This window comes from Otolemur garnettii, unplaced genomic scaffold (assembly GCF_000181295.1).
Source record: "Otolemur garnettii isolate 467f Iridium unplaced genomic scaffold, OtoGar3 scaffold00016, whole genome shotgun sequence".
NCBI classification, from domain to species: Eukaryota; Metazoa; Chordata; class Mammalia; order Primates; family Galagidae; genus Otolemur; species Otolemur garnettii.
In genome coordinates this window covers 15,579,321-15,586,037 of record NW_003852411.1, presented here as the reverse complement: position 1 = coordinate 15,586,037, position 6,717 = coordinate 15,579,321, and the positions used below count along the sequence as shown (strand labels likewise).

Sequence of the window (6,717 nt, the reverse complement as noted above, 5' to 3'; positions counted from 1 at the left end):
AATAATAAAATAAAAAAGATGTGTATTTAAAAAAAAATGACTGAGCTGATGGTGACAAGTGTCAGTCAGGAAGCTGAAGCTACACCACACAGCCACCAATGGTCAGTATTTTCTATGCTATTTGGAACCACAGTCTGGCTTATTTTTTGAGTCAGTTAGATTTCTTTCAGCCTTAAGCTTGTGGATCACACCAATTTTAAGCAATTTCATTTTCCTTAATATCAGGCTTTAGTGTCTTTGCCCCTCAAAAGTCGGCAGCAGTTGTTCCAATCAGTAACCACTTGAAAACAGAAATCTAGGCACTCAAGTTGAGTCTATGCAGAATTGCTACCTTTAAGACATATCCATCTTGTGCTCACTTTAGCAGCACAGGTGCTAAAATCAGAATGATATAGAGAAGATTAGCATGGCCCCTGAGCAAGGAAGAAACACAAATTCATGAACTATTCAATATTCTTTCTTTAAAAAGACATCTTTCTTGAAAGTAACCTTTCTTCCTACCAAAACGACAAGTGGGCCCAGCTAGGAAGATCCTTCAAGTTTCTGTCACAGAATATCACAATCTAACAAGGTCTGGTGGGCGACATGTGAGATCTATTTCATAAATAAAGCGCCTGTCCCTAAGTTGGATGCGGAACAAACTCAATGTGAGAAGCTGTTCAGTAAGAGGGAAACTCACACTAGGTGAGCAATCAATTACTGAAGAGGTTATCCATCCCAGTGCACTCGTTTTAGAGCACATAAGCTGAAGCCCAGAGTGCCATATGGTTCACTGGGATCAAAGCCAGGACTTGCATCCAGGTCTCCCAACTCCCAGCCCAGGGTTCATTTCTCCTCTCCTACCATCTTTTTCCCATTGGGCTGCAGGCTCCACAGGGCCAGGGCTTTCTTCCATCTTATTCACTTAGGAATCCCCAGCAGAGAGGTGGGAATCAAAAATACCTGCTTTGCAATAAGTTAACTACATTCAGGTTAAATTGCTATTGGTCGTTTATGAAGTTCCATGCAGAGCTGAACATCAGAGTAAAAGGTCTCCACAGAAAGCAAAAAAAAATCACCAACCCATAAACACATGGGTCGTGAACTCAGAAAATACTAGAAAACTCTGGACATGACTTCCAGGATAGCAGCCTTGGGAACAGCAGCCACAGAGCCGCCTCTTATATATAAAAGGATCCATGCCAGGGTTTCATTTGTCATGGCAGACACTGTGCCCCTAGTCATCTATAGCTTGAGAACAAAAGTTTCCACACTGCCTGCAAGTCGGCTTTAACAAACTTGAGTCCTCCTTAAAATATTTAACAGGCTCTCTCCTCTCCCCAAACACTGCCACTGCTAAGCCTCATTTCATCTTTCCATTATCAAACCTGCCCAGGATTTTTTTTGTAAATTGAAATCACTCATTCTTTTGCACATAGCAATACATTCCATCCCCCGGGGACAGCCCTGCCAGAGGTATGCAGGCATTCCCCCAAGTCAGGGTTTGAAAGTGACATTTGCCACAGATGAAGTTAGTTGTTTTTCAAACAAGACCCTGTGATGTTCTTCATTTTGCTGAAAACCATGTGCTGGCTTAATGCCTTTCTACCCTGAGAAAGACTAAATTCTTCCCAAATAAATCTGCTAAAAGAGTCTTTTGTGGGAATTGTATTCCCTCTTAGCGTTCTTCACTTTGGGTTTGGTTTGGGTTAATTGGCAAATGGTGAAAATAAGTACTTACATCTTTTGCCCCTAAATCAGGAGTTGCTGCTGCTGCTGCTGCTGCTGTTATTTCCCATGGTGACAGCCTGCTGTTACTCACAGCTGGCAGACACTGTAAACTGTGATGCCACGTCAGCCGCCCAGAACCTTTCTGTTTTAGTAACAGTTTCCCAACGGAATGACTTAGTACGTAGCTCCTGAGGCTGGAAACATGATCTGACCACCATATTGAGAAGGTCATTATCTGAAATTACAGAAAGAAACCGCACATACCCCTTCATTTACCTGAAGGAGGATTCCAAGGAGGACCTCGCTGTCATATTGAATTTCTAAACAATCATGACAGCAAGTTAATAACTGACAAAAAAAGTGCCATCTGGATTAGAAATTGAAAAAGTAAAACTTAGGGACTCTAAGCATTTCAAGTGTTTGTTCATCACAAACTCATCAGTTTGGAGTGGTAAAAACTGAGAAAGTGGGTGTTCACGAAAAGGGAAATAGTTTAATGTATAATGAGATATTCATGCTGTGAAACATTTGGATATTAATAACAGATAATAAATTAAAGCTATACCATATGACTCGGAGGGGTCTCTATAGCATATTATTGAGTAAAAAGGCATAATATACCACATACCATTATGTATGCATACGTAGAATTATATAAGATTATACATGGCTATTTATGTATCTGTATCAATTAAAGTATATAAAAGAGACATACCTGGCACTTAATAATATTTGCTTTGTTTGAGAAAGAGGGTATCAAGGGTAATGGGTAAAAGTAGAAGTAACTTTTTTAAAAAGGTTTTATAATTAAACAACATTTATTACATCCCATTCCTGTAAATCTGTCTGTATGAGTGGTGTGTGTGCTTAACTAGAAGTATGTGTAAGTTTATAAAAGTGTTAATTGGATATCTTGAAGTGGTGGGATTCCAGATGATTTTTATTTAACTCAATATATTTTTACGTATATTTCAGTCTTTTTTCAAAGCAAACACTTTATGTAATCCGAAGAAATACGAAAGCTGTTTTTATTATGTAAGAGTCATTGACAAGTGGTAACTTGCCTGAACTCTTATGTTTCCGAGCTCTCTGCTGAATCTTAAGTGGATTTGGGTTTTTTCCTCTCTCTGTTTCAGATACGCTCAAGAATTCTAAGGCTGTCTTGTGCTTATCTGGAAAAGACAAGCCAGGCCAAAGAGAAATGTAAAATCCTGTTCTAGCCCAGACCTCACACAGCCCTCTTCTCCTTTGAGATTGTTGTCAGAGGCAGGTCGCATCTTTAAGCCCTTCTTAGCTGCAATCTACCGAGGGAGGGACCCCAGAGCAGACGCCCACACAGAGATGTTGCTGACAGTGCTGCTCAAGCCATACTGTCTCACAGGATGCCTCCAGGGATGACTCAGAAATTATTTGAGAAAATGCCAATTGAGGAAAGGAAGAAAGAGACTTAGAATTGACTAACCAACCCCTGCATTTTACCAACAGAGCCAGAAACGGAGAAATAAGCTTTTACTGACCAATAGCCCAATAACCAACACCTTTTACATAAGTAGAACACAAGAGGTCACTTATGTTTTTCCTGGCTACATTTTTTTTAATTAAAATGAAGTGAGATATATGAATGCAGTTGAATGTTAAATGATGTTAGTCCTATATGATATTATATGTAACAGGTATTTTTAATTGGGAATTATAGAAAATTCAAGATGTCCAGTCACCATAATGGCTGAATACCTGTGTATCAACTAGATACAGGTTTAAAACAGAGGAAACATATTGTGTTATGTATTTATGACTGTGGAATGGAGGACGCTCACAATGTTAAAATAGGGAAAGGCCTGATTTCAGTAAAATTTCTGAATTACAGAACTGGTTTTAAAATAATGCTTAGAGTAAAATGAAAAAGAAATATAAATTTAAAAGAAATGTTCTCTTTGTTTCAGAATATTAGGGGGTACATATGTTTCATTTATATACTTGGTTTTTATACAGATTGAGTCAAAGTTATAAGTGTGCCTTTTACCCAGATAATGTGCACCATACCCAAAAGATGTGAATTTACCCATCCTCTCCTTCCCCTCCACCTAGCTTGATTTTCATTGAGTTTTATTTCCATATGGGCACTTAAGTGTTGATTGATCAGTTCCAATTTGGTATTGAGTACATGTGTTTGTCTCTCCATTCATGTGATGTTTCACTTAACACAATGATTTCCAATTCTACCCAGGTTGTCACAAAAGATACTAGGTCACCATTTTTTATGGCAGGCATAGAGCACATTTTTCCATTGTATTGGGGCACAAAATGTTCTTTTACTTCAACTATAAAAATAATCCAAAGTAGACTCCTAAAATCTTCCCAATTTTGTCATCCTCAAAGGATCTTCTCTTAGTTAATCTGAGCTGCTATAACAAAATACATAGACTATTTGGCTTATATGCAGCAGATATTTATAACTCAAAGCACTGGAGATTGAGAAGTCCAATATCTAGGTGATATCAGATTTAGTGTTGTGTGAGGGTCCATTCCTCATAGACAGACCTCTTCTCACTGTCACTTCACGTGACAGAAGGGACAACTAAGCTCCCTCCAGCCGCTTTCAGAAAGGCATTAATACCATTCAGAGGGCTCCAACATGGTGACCTAATAACTCCCCAAAGGCCTCACCTCCTAATACTCATCACCTTGGTGGTTGGAATTTCAACATATAAATTTTACAGAGAAACAAACTTTCAGCCTGCAGCGTTGATCTCTGATTCAACACGTCATTTTAGGGTTGAAAGCATTGTAGATTCAGAGTGGTTAAATAATTTGTCCGAGGTCACTTGGTAGAATTCCGGGACTTTGGGCCCTCAGAAATCATTCTACAACATTGTGCTACAAATACTAAGAACAGATCCTTCGGAAACTGGCTTTTCATAATTAGAGAGGAACATTCATAATGACTATATTCTTGCTTCGTATGCAAAACGCACTTCCTTAGATTTAACAAAGAGTCGTTAAATATGGCCTATGTTTGCCATTTTGTCTTGCAATTAGTTTACCCTCCTTTATCTTGTTAACAATCACTCAACTAGTGGAAATGAAGAATACAAGAAGATACCCATAAAGAGTAAAATGTAAATAAGTGCCAAGTGTGTGACGTCAGCAGTTAAGTGATATGAGAAGTCAGGAGTGGGAAATGAATCAAAATTAATTTCAGGCTTGGCACCCATAGCTCACTGGTGCTGGCCACATACACCAGGGCTGGCAGGCTCAAACTCAGCCCAGCCCTGCTAAACAACAATGACAACTACAACCAAAAAATCTCCAGGCATTGTGGCAGGCACCCATAGTCTCAGCTACTTGGGAGGCTGAGGCATGAGGACTGCTTAAGCCCAAGAGTTTGAGGTTGCTATGAGGTGTGACGCCAGGGCACTCTACTGAGTGTGACCTAGGGAGACTCTATCTCAAGAAAACAAAACAATTTCAAGGAGGGGTAGGTGGTGAAATCAGAGGTCAGTAAAAAAAGGAATAGGAAAAAATATTAAAAGGTGAGGTTTGTCATCTGTGAACACTGCACATATTTAAGAACACTTCTACTGTTCAAGCTATTGTTGATAGTATTGACTCTTAGTTTACACAGGACTTATGACCCCAATCCTATGAGAATATTGTAGCCTCATTCCCCACACATTCCTCTTACTTAAAGAGAGACACATTTGGGATATGTGCAAAAAGCATACATCTACACATCCATAAACCTGCATTTTCCTTGGCTCAGGCATCTTGGGCAAATTGAGGAAGTCACCAGATTTGTCTGCAGGTAACTAAACAATAGAATAAAAAGTGAAAAATGCATGACTGAAATGCGCCCAAATACACACCTTTGGGGTCTCATAGTCACATCATTTCCAGTATCATCAGCAGATTGAAGGTATTAGCTCAGGCTTCAAGAACCAAAATCCATAACAGGAAATAACAAGTATAAATGTTTCTTCTCGAAACAATTTTAAGCTCTTTTACTTAAACTAAGTCATTTATTTGCAATGGACCAAAACATCATGTTAACCTGCCACAAGACAAAGTCAAGTGACGGCAAAACATCCTGAACTTTCCAGGAGTGACTATGGGAAATGGGTACAGCCCATTTTTAGGGCAAAGGCAGCATTTCACAATGGTTGTGTGAATGGGCTCTGAAACCAACTGCCAGGCTGGGTCCTGGTTCTGCCACTCTCTAGTTCCATGACATCAGGTAAATCACTGAATCACTCTGGTCCCCCAGTTTCCTTAACTGTAAAATGGGGTTAATAGTAACCACCTCAAGGGTTGTGAAGAGTTACTGAATCATTAAAGGCAAAGCATGTAGGGCTTGGTGCCTGTAGCTCAGTGGCTAGGGTGCCAGCCACATACACAGGGCTGGCGGGTTCAAACCCGGCCCCTGCCTGCCAAACAATAATGAGAACTACAAAAAAAAAAATAGCTGGGTGTTGTGGCAGGCTCCTGTAGTCCCAGCTATTTGGGAGGCTAAGGCAAGAGAAGCGTTTGAGCCCAAGAGTTTGAGGTTGCTGTGAGCTGTGACTCCTCAGCACTCTACCAAGGGCATTCGCTTTAGACTCTGTGTCAAAAAAAAAAAAGGGTAAAGCATTTAGAAAAGTGCTACAGCTTATGGTTTATACTTCTAACCTACAAATAATTAGAAGGTTTAACGTTTGTTATTTAAACGTTATTTAACGTTTGTTGAGTGTTTACAGCATGCTACCTTTGTACTAAGTGCTCTTTATATGCATACAATTTTACATAATCCACACAGCAGCTCTTTCGTGTAGCTACTGTTATTACTGTTATCCGTCCTCTCTATTACAGGTGGGAAAACTGAAGCTCAGAAAGGGTGAGTAATTTCCTCAAATTCCCACAGCTAACAAGGACAGAATCAGACTTTGAGTCCAAGTCTAGTATGGATCAAGAGCTTAAACTCAGTATATTTCAGTATATTTCTGCCCAAGTCAGCAGTTCAAACATTCCTAA

At 39.5% G+C, this 6,717-nt stretch overlaps 1 long non-coding RNA gene and 1 other non-coding gene across 2 annotated transcripts in view; one reads left to right on the top strand and one right to left on the bottom strand.

The window, feature by feature from the left end:
- The window catches only part of LOC111723807, a 20,401-nt gene that overhangs the window by 11,770 nt on the left and 1,914 nt on the right, over positions 1–6,717 (bottom strand). Inside the window, exon 2 of the long non-coding RNA XR_002772271.1 lies at positions 1,721–1,945. This is a non-coding gene — a long non-coding RNA (uncharacterized LOC111723807). The remainder of the gene's footprint in view (positions 1–1,720; positions 1,946–6,717) is intronic.
- LOC111723870 lies at positions 352–458 on the top strand. The gene has a single exon (XR_002772318.1). It is a non-coding gene; the product is annotated as a U6 spliceosomal RNA (small nuclear RNA).